The sequence below is a fragment of the Thermobia domestica genome, chromosome 10 (assembly GCF_964235325.1).
Source record: "Thermobia domestica chromosome 10, izTheDome1.hap1.1, whole genome shotgun sequence".
Taxonomy (NCBI): domain Eukaryota; kingdom Metazoa; phylum Arthropoda; class Insecta; order Zygentoma; family Lepismatidae; genus Thermobia; species Thermobia domestica.
The window spans coordinates 192,883,993-192,896,605 of NC_137463.1; positions in this window are offsets into that span (position 1 = coordinate 192,883,993).

The window sequence follows — 12,613 nt, forward strand, 5'->3', positions numbered from 1 at the left end:
TGAATTATCAATTATTGTCAGTGGAAAAACGGATGAAATTTGAAAGTCCCAAATGAAGGTACGTAGACCAACATACAGAAGCTTACATTACAAATTTTATGTATATTTTTCTCACAACTTTATGGGTTGATTGCCCTGTGCTTTAAGCGCTTCACATAATAAACAAGCTTCAGCAATTATTATAAAGTGCATACTAAGCATATATGGATATATGAAGCGAAGCACTGTATTTTTTGATGAGTTAAGTTGAGTTGAGTTGATTTCGAGTTTAACGTCCCTTTCAGCAGCGAGGCTATATGAAACATTGACATACACCATGCCGTAAACGTTGCCAACACCTAGTGGCCCACTTGAGGGTAAACGTCGATCTTCAATATAGAGATTTGTCGAAGGATTGCCGCTAGTGTCCCCCTGCCGGCAGGGTTTCGTCGAGTCGAAACAGATATCTCGCGTCGAGGTGTTGAATTTGCCACCGCGTCGCAGCGAGGACTTCTTTTGCTCTGCGCTCCTTCAATTCGTCGCGGAGAATCGCGAAGGAACCAACATGAACTACCACCAGTCACGTGCATGCGGTTATTATTATATATTATTTTTTCTTCACGAATTGCTCCTAAAATGAGCTCCGGGGTTGGAGAATAACCTCTGCCTCAACATCTGAAAACGAAAAATCTTGACTGCGATAATTGTATGAATTTAATGGCAACTGTCATCATTAGAAAGTGAGTATGGGATAACTATGAAATAAAGTAAATAGACACGCGTCATTTTGGTATAAAATTACATGGCGAACGCATTTTGTCTTATCCCAAACAGTTATCGTCTCATATATACGGTTAAAAGAGCATTCTAATTGACCAAAATAAAAAGATCTCAACGATTTATCCCTCTACCAGCGACTTCTCTTTTATCGCCTCCGTGGCGAAGTCGGAAGAACACTCGCCTAATAATAATGTTTGGTGGTTCGACCCCCCTTCGGGGTACTTTTTTGATACTTTTTTTTAGCATTTTTCAGACTCACCTTAATGTAAACAAATCACATATATAGTCGATTTAACATATTTTGGGGGAGTAATTTTCTTGTTCATTGGCGTTTTGTCGCGTCAGAAGATGCTCTCTACAAGGCAGTGAGCAGAGAGAGTCGGTGGGTCACAGTGCGTAATAGTGAGTGGTGGGTCACGGTGGGTGGTGCGTCGAGTGACACGGTGGATGATGGGTCGCAGTGGGTGATATGCTGTTGACCCACGACCCACTGACCCACTCAGAAAACTCGATCAATTTGACCCACTGACCCATTCCAACTCAGGATTTGACACCACAGAAAATGGAAGGCCGAAAATTGCATGTTCTCCATAGTTTATTGTTTTACTTCAGGCAAGGGAAGAACGCGCAAATAGTGTTTGTGATTTTTACTGTTCTCCATGTTTCTCTGTTATTGTCCCTGTTCTTAAAGAGTTAGTGGGAAAACTGTAAAAGTCAGTAAAACGCGTAAAAATAAGAGTGAGTAAAACGTGTGAGTTCTCCTTTGTTATTCCAATGAGTTTTTAGGAATTGTAGAACTTGTGTATATGCTGCATAAGTTTTTTTTTTAAAAAAAAGACATGCACTAATTGTACAACTTGTATCTATGCTCCATAAGCAGTTCTTTTTTTCTTTTTTCTCATCCCTTGAGATATTGTGCATTATTAGCTGTATATATTTATATTGTTCTGCAGTTGTGTTAATGATCGTATGTATCCAACTCTATTAGCTAATAAAAAAGCTGTTAAAAAGTGGTTAGCACATTCAACTTCTATTCGGTAGAAACGGGTTCGAGTCCCTTCCAAGCTGAAACTTTTTCAAGTGTTCCTGTCTCAATTTCAATTTCAATGCATACTCAGTGGTATAAGTAATATATTCTCTTCCCTAGAAAGAAAAATATGTTGGAATGAGGAGAATTGGAGAAGGTCTCTCAATGGAGACAATCATTTTCTTACTCATGTGTGGTTAGTATTTTTATATCTCTAAACATACATTATATAAAGAAATAATACATTACATACATAGCAATATTAAGATAAATATATGGTGTTCCTTGGAAAACAAGATCTGAACCATATAAATTTATCTTAGAATGGAAAATTGTTTCGTTAGTCACCTACTTTACAATTTTACCTGAAAAGTTACGTGTAAGTTGGGTTGCATCTGTCTAGTCGTTCTCACAACTGCAAATTACCTGGACTCCAAGTGATGGAATTAGAGCGCTTAGGGGGGAATTACTTTTGTGGCTGGGTGTACAAGGCGGTGAAAATGGGCAGGGCAGCCGTCATGCAGAAAAATCGGCGAAATCTCTGCAAATTCTGGCAGATTCTCTTCCACTGCCTCCAGAATCAACAGTACAATCAAGTCTTTCAGGATCGCCAGGTACTCTCTGTCAGAAAAGTAAATGTAAATCTCTTTTTTGAGGCTGGCATTCCTGTGCTCTAACCATGGAGAATATGAGAATTAAATCAATCAAAAGTGTAGTGAAAGGTAGGTGGAAAAGCCAAATCTGAATAAGACATTGAAGAAGGGCACAAGCTGTGAATACGAATAGTTCATAGTGCAAATAAAGGACGACACCAAAGGAGAAACCCAGAAACAGATGGTAAACGGAGAAAAAAGGGCAGAAATTGTCGAAGTTGGAAAATAAAATACAAATGCGAATAAATATGCCAACAACTAAGCGTTTACCAAGCAACGGTCTTGCTGTAGTGATTAAGGTGCTAGATTATAAGTCCAAAGGGCGGCGGTTCTAATCTGCTCCATGGAGTATATATTTCTTTTTTAAATAATGGATACAGCACATGAAATGCGATAAAATAGAGCGTATTACCAGTTTAATATGTTAAGTGAAAACGAGTTTATAATTTCGGTGAAATTTATTAGAGAAGTGAAACAATGAAAATGAGGAAGCAAGTATATTTAATCAGGGGTTGTATCAGATGGTGGTGATCGGAAAAACTGCAATTTTTTCCGAATTTCGCCTATGTGAGTCTCTATGATAGGCAAATTTCTTCAAAAATGTGCCTATTGCAGAGACCATCATGTCAGAAATGCTGTAAAATTTCTGTGCACTTTTGCCCTTTCGCCAATCATCACTTGTGAGACGAAAAGAGAGAGAGAGAGAAAGAAAAAGAAAGAGAGAGATGCTCCGCAACTGAGAGTGTGGTGCTTCCATTCAAATCAACGAGATGACAAATAGACACTTACATAATAAGAATGCCGAATACAAACATCTATAAAACATCCAAGTAATAATTGCAAGCGTTATCACCTAAGGTTCCAACATCCGAACAACATACCACTAATATCAAGAATGTCAAAATATTGTGACTTACACATCTCCCCTTCACCCAAAACGTATCCTGAGAAAACAATCACAAGTTTTGGGATGAGGGACCATATTGAGATTACAATATTGAACTATATAAGTAGACTTTTAGCAGATTCGTATTCAGTTATATTTTTCCACAACCAGTTTTATTCATATTCAAGACAGCAAAAGCACTATATTTGTTAACGACAAAACGACGTTATTGCAACACTGCGTTACACGTGAATCATGCATATTAACACTCGTGACTTTTGTCATGCAGAGGCTAGCTACTGAGGCACACTGAATAGCGCCTGAAGGAAGCAGCGAGGACAGATAGCGATACAGTAAACGGAACAAGGAATGCATTACAGACATTTCAAGAGAAAAAAAGAAAAAAAGGATCCCTCTTTCACACACTTCATGCTGTAATTCAAACTTCCATTTCTCCATCGAAGTTACACTCCTAGACACGTGTGTGAAGTTGCCCCGCAGTAGTAATGGCCTGACCTGATCGAAGTTTGAACTTTGACCCCGACCTTTATGACGTCATAGGTCAAAGGCCAATGACCTTGGCCAGGAGTCAATGACCTAGGGGTACCTAGGACCACCCCCTTAAATTTTGGAACTTGCCAAATCTAAAAATTGGGTGTGGTAGCCTAGGACCACAGTATGTACCTCTAGTAGTATTGGGTGTCTATGTCATTCCCTTTCATGGGTAAAAAATTGCCAAAAATTTAAATTTCGGGGGTTTTTGACCTAATTTACCCCTTTGATGAGGTGTTATTACCTTATATAGTTATATGGGCGTATACAGGGGTTCACTCCCTTTCATAAGACATGGGTATATTAATGCACCCCTTGAAAAATTTGGGAGGGGTACCTTGGCCCACCCCTTAAATTTTGGAAATTGACCAATTTAAACAATTGGGTATTATAGTACAGCACCCTAATATGTATTATGATACATTTGGGTGGTCCACCTCATTCCCTTTTAGGGGTACAAAATTGCCAAAAATATAAACGTAAGCAATACGTTGTACCACGTGTTTGGTTTACGACCTAATTCATCTGCTTGGATGTGGTCCTATTACCTTATATAGTTATATGGTCATGTATAGGGGTACATTACCTATCATAAGACATAGGTACATTTGTGCACCCCTTTAAATTTTTGGGAGGGGTACCTTGGCCCACTCCTTTAATTTTGGAAATTGCCCAATTTAAACATTTGGTATTATAGTATAGGACCCTAATATAGATCATTATAAATTTGGGTGGTTCACCTCGTTCCCTTTTAGGGGTACAAAAAATTGCCAAAATATAAACGTAAACAATACGTTGTACCACGTGTTTGGTTTTTTGGTCCATTTTATCCCCTTTGATGAGATCCTATGATTACAGGGGTCTATTTCCTATCATAAGACATGGGTATATTGCACCCTTCTTAAAATTTGGCAAGGGGTACACACCTTCAATTTTTGGAAATTGTCCAATTTAAGCATAGGAAAGGACCTCAATATGTTTCGGTGGTCTTATTGCCAAATTTTTTAGTACAACCACGTGTTCGGTTATTGACTCAATTTATCCTATTTGATAAGGTTATAAGGTATGGACAGGTATCCCCTTTCAATTTGGTAGGACCCTTCGGGTTTTAGTACGGTCACGTGATCGATGATTTGGTTTTGATGCGCGACGAGGTCCCTGGTTAATGTTCTTTAGGAATTATGTCAAAACTTTGAAAGGAAAGATTCATGGCATTTAACTTTTTTCAACTTTCAAACTAAAAAAAATCAAACCAAAGTTTTCAAAACAAAAATTGAAACGAAGACTTTTAAACGAAAATCTTGAAACTAAAAAATTTTCAAGAAAATTTGAAACGAAAAATTTTGAAAAATTTTCAAACAAAAAAATTTCAAACAAAATTTTCAAAAAAACTTTGAAACGAAAAATTTTCAAACAAAAATTTTGAGACGATAAAATTTTCAAACTAAAGAATTTTCAAAACAAAAAAGTTTGAAGCAATATTTTTGAAACGAAAAAAATTTTGAAACTAAAAATTTGAAACAAAAATTTTGAAACAAGAAATTTTCAAACAAAATTTTTGAAACAAAAATTTCAAAAATTTCAAACGAAAAATTTTTCAAGTAGAATTTAAACCAAACAGTGATCAGCTTTCACGGTTAGCCATTAAACGTTATCCGGGTTTTAACTATTCGATTAACAAATAAACTGTTTTCTACTATTCGATTATCAAATAAACGGTTTTCAACTATTCGATTAACAAATAAACGGTTTTCAACTATTCGATAAACAGATGAACGGTTTAGCGTTTCTCGCCAACATTTACATGTAAGTGCAAGAATTTACAAACTAAAACAAAAAAATTGGTACTCGCTTTAACTACGCATCATATTTGAAACAAGGTGTTAGTGTTCATCATGGATACACAGTGGAAACATCCGTTTAGCTGTATTCTCGCAGGACCTAGTGGGTGTGGAAAAACGTATTTTGTGAAGCGATTACTGTCACATCTCCCAACCATGATCAATGCGAAATTTCGTAAGATATACTGATATTATGCAGAATGGCAAGACGTATATGCAACAATACCGGTTCCAGTAGAATTTCACGAAGGACTTCCACGAATGAAAGATTTTCAGCCTCAAGATGGACCATATTTGATTATTATTGATGACCATATGCGAGAAGTGAATAGTGATATTGTTGATATGTTCACGAAAGGATCGCATCATCGAAATATTAGTGTGATTTTTATAACACAAAATGTATTTGATCAAAGTAAAGCAAATAAAAAAATGAGTTTAATTTGTTCGTATTTGTTGTTGTTTAAAAATCCACGTGACAAGTCACAAATCAAGCATATGAGTTATCAAATCATGCCTGAGCATCCACTGTTTCTACAAGAAAGTTATGCAGACGCAACAAGAAATCCACATGGCTATTTACTGATCGATCTTATACAAGATACACTCGATGAAATGCGATTTCGAACAAATATTTTCCCCGACGATTTGCATCATTATGTTTACGTACCAACAAAACATGTTTAAATTATTGTGCATGTGAAAAGTATGACTTAGTCTGTCACGATGTCTCCTACAGTGAAACATGCTGATCTGCTACGTGCTCTGCACAAAGCTAAACCAAGATTGCGTAAAGCTATTATTGCCAATGCAGACGCTTCATTAATTCATAGTATTTGTGAATGTTGTTATAATGTCTTAAAAGGCAATGTTCCACTGACAAGTGCGCAGAAGTCAAGATTAAAGCGTTACAAGAACACGCTCCGCTATCTCGTAGGCAATAGAAAATCATTTAATAAAAAGAAGCATTTAGCCGTACAACAAGGAGGATTCTTACCTGCATTATTTGCACCTATTGTAGGAAGTGTGTTATCCAGTATTTTGTTTAAGCAATAAACATCATGGAACATAGCAAGAAGATGGTTTTAGTGCCACCAGAAATGCTTCAACGAATGCATGCATCATCAGTCCGTGCGAGTGAAAATCGAGAATCTAATCTCGATAGTGAAATGCAATCTATATTGAATACATCGTATCCAAGTGATGAAGAAAAATGGAATCAGTACAATAGAATATTACAGAAATATCTTTATGTGATACGTAAACAAGAAGAACCAATACCAGTTACAATTGCATCAATGAAACCTGATGGTGACGTCACGAATGTTGACGATGGTACGAAACAAGGAATTTTAGCCGCAATACCACAAATGTATCGTAAGAAAGCCGAATTACTATTCCGTCGTTTAAAACAAGATGACGCAATTACGTGGGATCATAAACGAACCGTGTACATCAACGATAATAAACTACATGGATCCAATATTGTAGATTTAATGTGCGATGTGACTCGACCGAGGAAACATTCTAATCCTCAAGGCTGGGAATTGTTTTGCAACTACCTTGCATCGTCAAACACACTTCAAGAATTGATTGGTAATCCACGAAGATTGAACTATATTGTCAAGCATAATAGTAAAACAGCATCTGAAGGATCTGCACCACCAAAACCGGCACCTGAATTATTTTCTTCTGGAGAAGAAGAAGATGACGATGATGATGATGTTTGAGAAGTCCGACCAAAAAGAAAACGTATCATTCCACAATGGTCAACGTACAAACCATGAACAAAAAGTTGAAATCCATTTATTACAATCCAGCACACCCTGCATCGTTTTCTACAGCAAAGAAATTATGGCAAGCCACAGGAAAATCTATAGCTTTAGCCAAAATAAAACTTTGGTTAAACAAACAACCTACCTACACGTTACATCGTCCTGTACGTCGTCGTTTCCGTAGAGATTTTTATCTTGTCAACAGTATTGATGATCAATGGAAATGTGATTTAAATGATTTACAATCACTTCAAAACTATAATGACAATTACCGCTATATTCTTACACTGATTGATGTGTTTAGTCGATGCGGGTGGGCTGTACCACTAAAATCAAAAAGTGCCGAGGATATAGTGAATGCATTTGAAATAATTTTCCAGGACAGGAAACCAATTGTGCTACGTAGTGATCAAGGAACTGAATTTACCAACAGACAGTACAAACGTTTCTCAGGAAACACAATGTGCAACATGTTACAACAAAGGATCCAGATATTAAAGCCAGCATCGCAGAAAGATTTAATCAGACATTGAAACATCGTATGTGGAAATACTTTACCAAATATCAAACATACAATTACATCAAAGTATTGCCTTTACTTGTAAAAGCATACAATGAAAGTCGGCATTTTCTACAGAGAAGAATTACAACCAGTACCGCTCCCTTCGACGTTCTTCATCGATAAAATATTACGTACAAGAACAAAAGGTCACAGAAAGGAGTATCTCGTCCAGTGGAAAGGATATCCTTCCTCATTCAATTCGTGGATCCCTGCAACTTCATTGAAGAAGAAAAAGAAGAAGAATGGAACCTGATCAAGATTTTTACGTTACACTTCCCAGTAATAGTTCCATGGATTATTTTCCAGAAAATACATTGACTTCATATATTACGAAATTACAACGACGTGTAGAGTTTCGCCAGAAATGAGATGTGGCAATTGTAGAGATTCATTATCCACATTCTTTGCTGAACATTAACAGTAAAAACAATAAAATGTATTACAAATCATCAAGTAGTAGTGATCAAGAACCGTGGAAGTTTTGTAACGATCCCTGTACGCTATTATAATAATATACGGGATCTTATTCATGCAATTAATATACATCATAAAGAAACCAATTTATTTATATCTCATGACGCAACTAATAATACATGCCTCATAAGACATCCCAATAAGGAAATCCATACTTCTGTACAAATCTCATTAAGTGTTAGTTTAATGCTTGGATTTGAACCGAAAAGTGATTTAAAAGATATGGAAAAAGGGCAATATACACCGGATGTACGATTAGGCTTACCATCACAAATGTACGTCTACTGTGACATTATTGAACCTGCATTGTTGGAGATACAATGGTACCCTTGCTACGAATTGTCAACATGGATCCTGTGAATCATACTTTTGCAAGTCATGCAGTACAAATCTTTAATCCTGCACATTATGTTCCGGTGGAAAAAATGAATTTTGAGCAAATACAAATCGATATAAGGGATAGCACAGGTCATCGTATGCCATTCACCTTTGGAACGGTGTGTACAAAACTACATTTCCGTCGTCGTCGTCATGACTGATCGGTATTTGCAATACTACCAAAAACAAGCGTTGTCTGGTATCGGCAACGTCTATGTGGGAAGTCCCTATTAAGCAGGACATGGCATTGGAAGTTTCCTTGGTGGCTTATTTCGTTCAGTGTTACCACTTGTGAAGCAAGGAGCTAAAACTGTGGGAAAAGAATTATTAAAATCAGGTGCCAATATGATTAATGATGTTGTGATCTCGAATCAACCGCTGGAAGAATCGTTTCATCAACGTATACAAGAGGCAAAAACAAATTTACAAGAAAAAGCTAAAAATAATTTGAAAACTATGCTGGGAAGTGGATATCATAAACGAAAATGGGATGACTGCTCTCAGTTTAAGGTTGACCTTCCAACGATCAACAACACCATCAATCCTACGAAGAGGCGTAAATTATCACATAATAAGAAGAAAAAATCATTGGCATCGTCACCAGATATTTTTGATTAATTCAACGATGGCTTTCTTACATCATCAATCCTGTGAATGTGTAAAGAGTGAATTGGACATTTTTTCAACGTTACCCACGCAAACCAGTGTTCTAGACAATCGTATTATTGGCTACAAACCAATTAGTTCAATAGCTGAAAATTCACCAATAGAATTTGTAGTGAGTGGTAGCAGTGATGAATATATTGATTTGCCACAAGCCTTATTATCAGGGCCCGGATCTTGTTGACAAGTCAATTTTTTTTCTGTTACGCATAGGACAAGGCAAGTTCAAGTAGAAACGTTATCCATCAACTCTAGGTTCTAAAAATATAGTTTTTTAGGGTCAACTTTTGGTCACCTTTTGCCGTTTTGAAATTTCAGGTCATTTTTTAATATTTTAAGGTGACTTTTAGGTCACTTATGTTTTTTTATCCTCTTTCTTCTTCAAAAGGAAATCTTTAAATGAACACGGTTTACGGATGTGGAAAAGACGAAGTTGAGTAATCTCTTTTCTTTCTTCCTGACTATTGGGGTGGAAAACTGCATTCTTAACAAGCTAATGAAAACTAAGCTGTAGCTGGTTAACGAAAAGTGGGGATTGGTAGGTGTCCAAACAGATAGTTTTGGGTTGTTGACCACAAAGGATGTGATCACGTGAATAACTAAAAATGGATTAGAAGGCGTACACAGATTTTAAACAGGTTTTTATCTATTATTCTCATGTAGTGTACACTTGGGAACTTTTATTGTTTTAGAGTGCTTCTTAGTTTCAGCTCGGGAGTGAATTGACGCTTTCAATACTTAGGACCTACAATGCCGCACAATGGACTGATCAATAGAAATAAATGATCAATGGAGTGCAACTAACTGAAACAAAATGTTTTGAATATGAGTAGAAATGTTAATTAAAAATCCAATGGATATTAAAAATGTCAATGTTTAATGAAATAAACGTTTAAGAAAACGCAAGTTTTAAGGTCAATTTTTGTGATTTTAGGGTCATTTTACAGGAATTTTAGTGTCATTTTAAAGGTCACTTTTTAGAAAATTTTAGGTCAACAAGATCCGGGCCCTGCTTATTATACGTCCAAGCACAAATTGTGAAACCTGATGGTTCCTCCTTCACCGAAACGGTTAAAGCAATTGCACCTGTCAATGATTTTCTAAATGCTATGTTTAGTGAAGTACAAATCTACTTGAACAATAAACTGATTTCATTTCACATAATCATCCGTATCGTTCGTACCTGGAAAAACTGCTCAATTATAGTGATGGAGCTAAAAATACACATTTACAAACAGCAATGTGGTTTCAAGATACGGCTGGTCATATGATCGTAACCACCAGGGAGAACAAAGGATTTCAACAACGCTATGAACTGACAAAACAAAGTATGAAATTCGATATGATTGGACATCTTCATTGTGACATTTTTAATCAAGATAAATTTTTAATTCATGGAGTGGAATTACGTGTGAAACTTATTCCTGCAAAACCAAACTTTTGTCTTATGGCCAGTGAAAGTGGTGTCAATGCAAAAATTAATATTCTAGATGCATCGTTGCAGGTGAAAAAAGTCAGCATCAGCCCTAGTGTCAAATTGGCACACAATAAAATTTTACAATCTACACCGGCAAAGTATCATCTGACAAGGGCTCAAATGAAATCATTTACCTTCCCGAAGGATATACAATCCAAAACTATTGATAACCTGTTTATGGGAACATTGCCAAATCGTATTATTGTAGGATTTACATCGAATGAAGCATCCAGTGGAACTATTACCAGCAATACATTTGAATTTCAACATCTAAACATTAATTTCTTTACATTGTACGTGGATGGAAAAGCTGTACCTTCAAAACCATTGCAACCCAACTTTGAAGAAAATCTCTACATTTCATCGTACCACACATTGTTCTCAGGCTCTGGCATACATTTTACCAATACTGGAAATACAATTTCAAGAGCCGACTACAATAATGTATATACACTGTCTGTATTTGACCTAACTCCCGATTCTTCTGCTGGAGATTGTCACTATTGGAATTTACAACGACATGGAGCCATCCGATTGGAAGTTCATTTCCAAGAGAAATTAGCAGCACCTGCAAACTGTATTGTGTATGGAGAGTTTTCCTCACTCCTAGAGATCGACCACCAGCGCAACATTATCCTGGACTTTCAAATTACACGGTACGTATACGTTATGTATCATTTCCATTCACGATGTTGAATACATTACAATTAGCTAGTGCTTTAAATGGTAGTCCATTATTCAGAAATCATTTTACCGGGGTATTTGCAATCGATAAGTTGCCCTCACGGATTTCTCTTCCTCTGGCAATCATTGTAAATACAGATCCATCCACAAAACTAGGAAGTCATTGGATTGCAATTTATATTGATAATCGCAGTGTTGGAGAATATTTTGACAGCTATGGCCTTACTCCTTTTGTACCACAACATGTTGCATTCTTAAAACTTGATTGTATGTACTATAAATATAATAATAGCCAAATGCAAAGTCTTGGTTCATCCGTATGTGGCTATTATGCTTATTTTTATTTGTGCTGTAAAGCCCAAAGAAAATCTCTGCGTAAAATTCAATACTTGTTCACAACAGTACCCACGGTTAATGATCGTAGACTACTGCAATATACTGGCTAAGCGGTTAGCGTACGCTCCTTTGGCGTGGGAGACCCGGGTTCGATTCCCGGCGGGAGCTCATGTGGTTCGGATTCCACGTTAATCAGTAGGTCCACGTCTCATATAGCCTCGCTGCTGAAAGGGACGCTAAACTAAAATCAACTCAACTACTGCAATATACCTTCCAGGTAATGTTATCATATTTATCATTGTAAGTGTATTTGTTTTATCATCATCTATTTCTATACTAATCATCTTTTTCCTCGTTCTTTTTACAGAATTCACAATACGAAGCTTTGCAAACGGGTACTACGCTGCAAAACATGGAAACAAATCATCGCAATCAAGAAGAGAAGGCGGTCTAATGAAGAAACCCAGCTCAATATACAAACATTGTCAATACCTTAGTGTAACAAGAAAGAAAAAGATGAAACCAGAAAAATGAATAAAATACAAT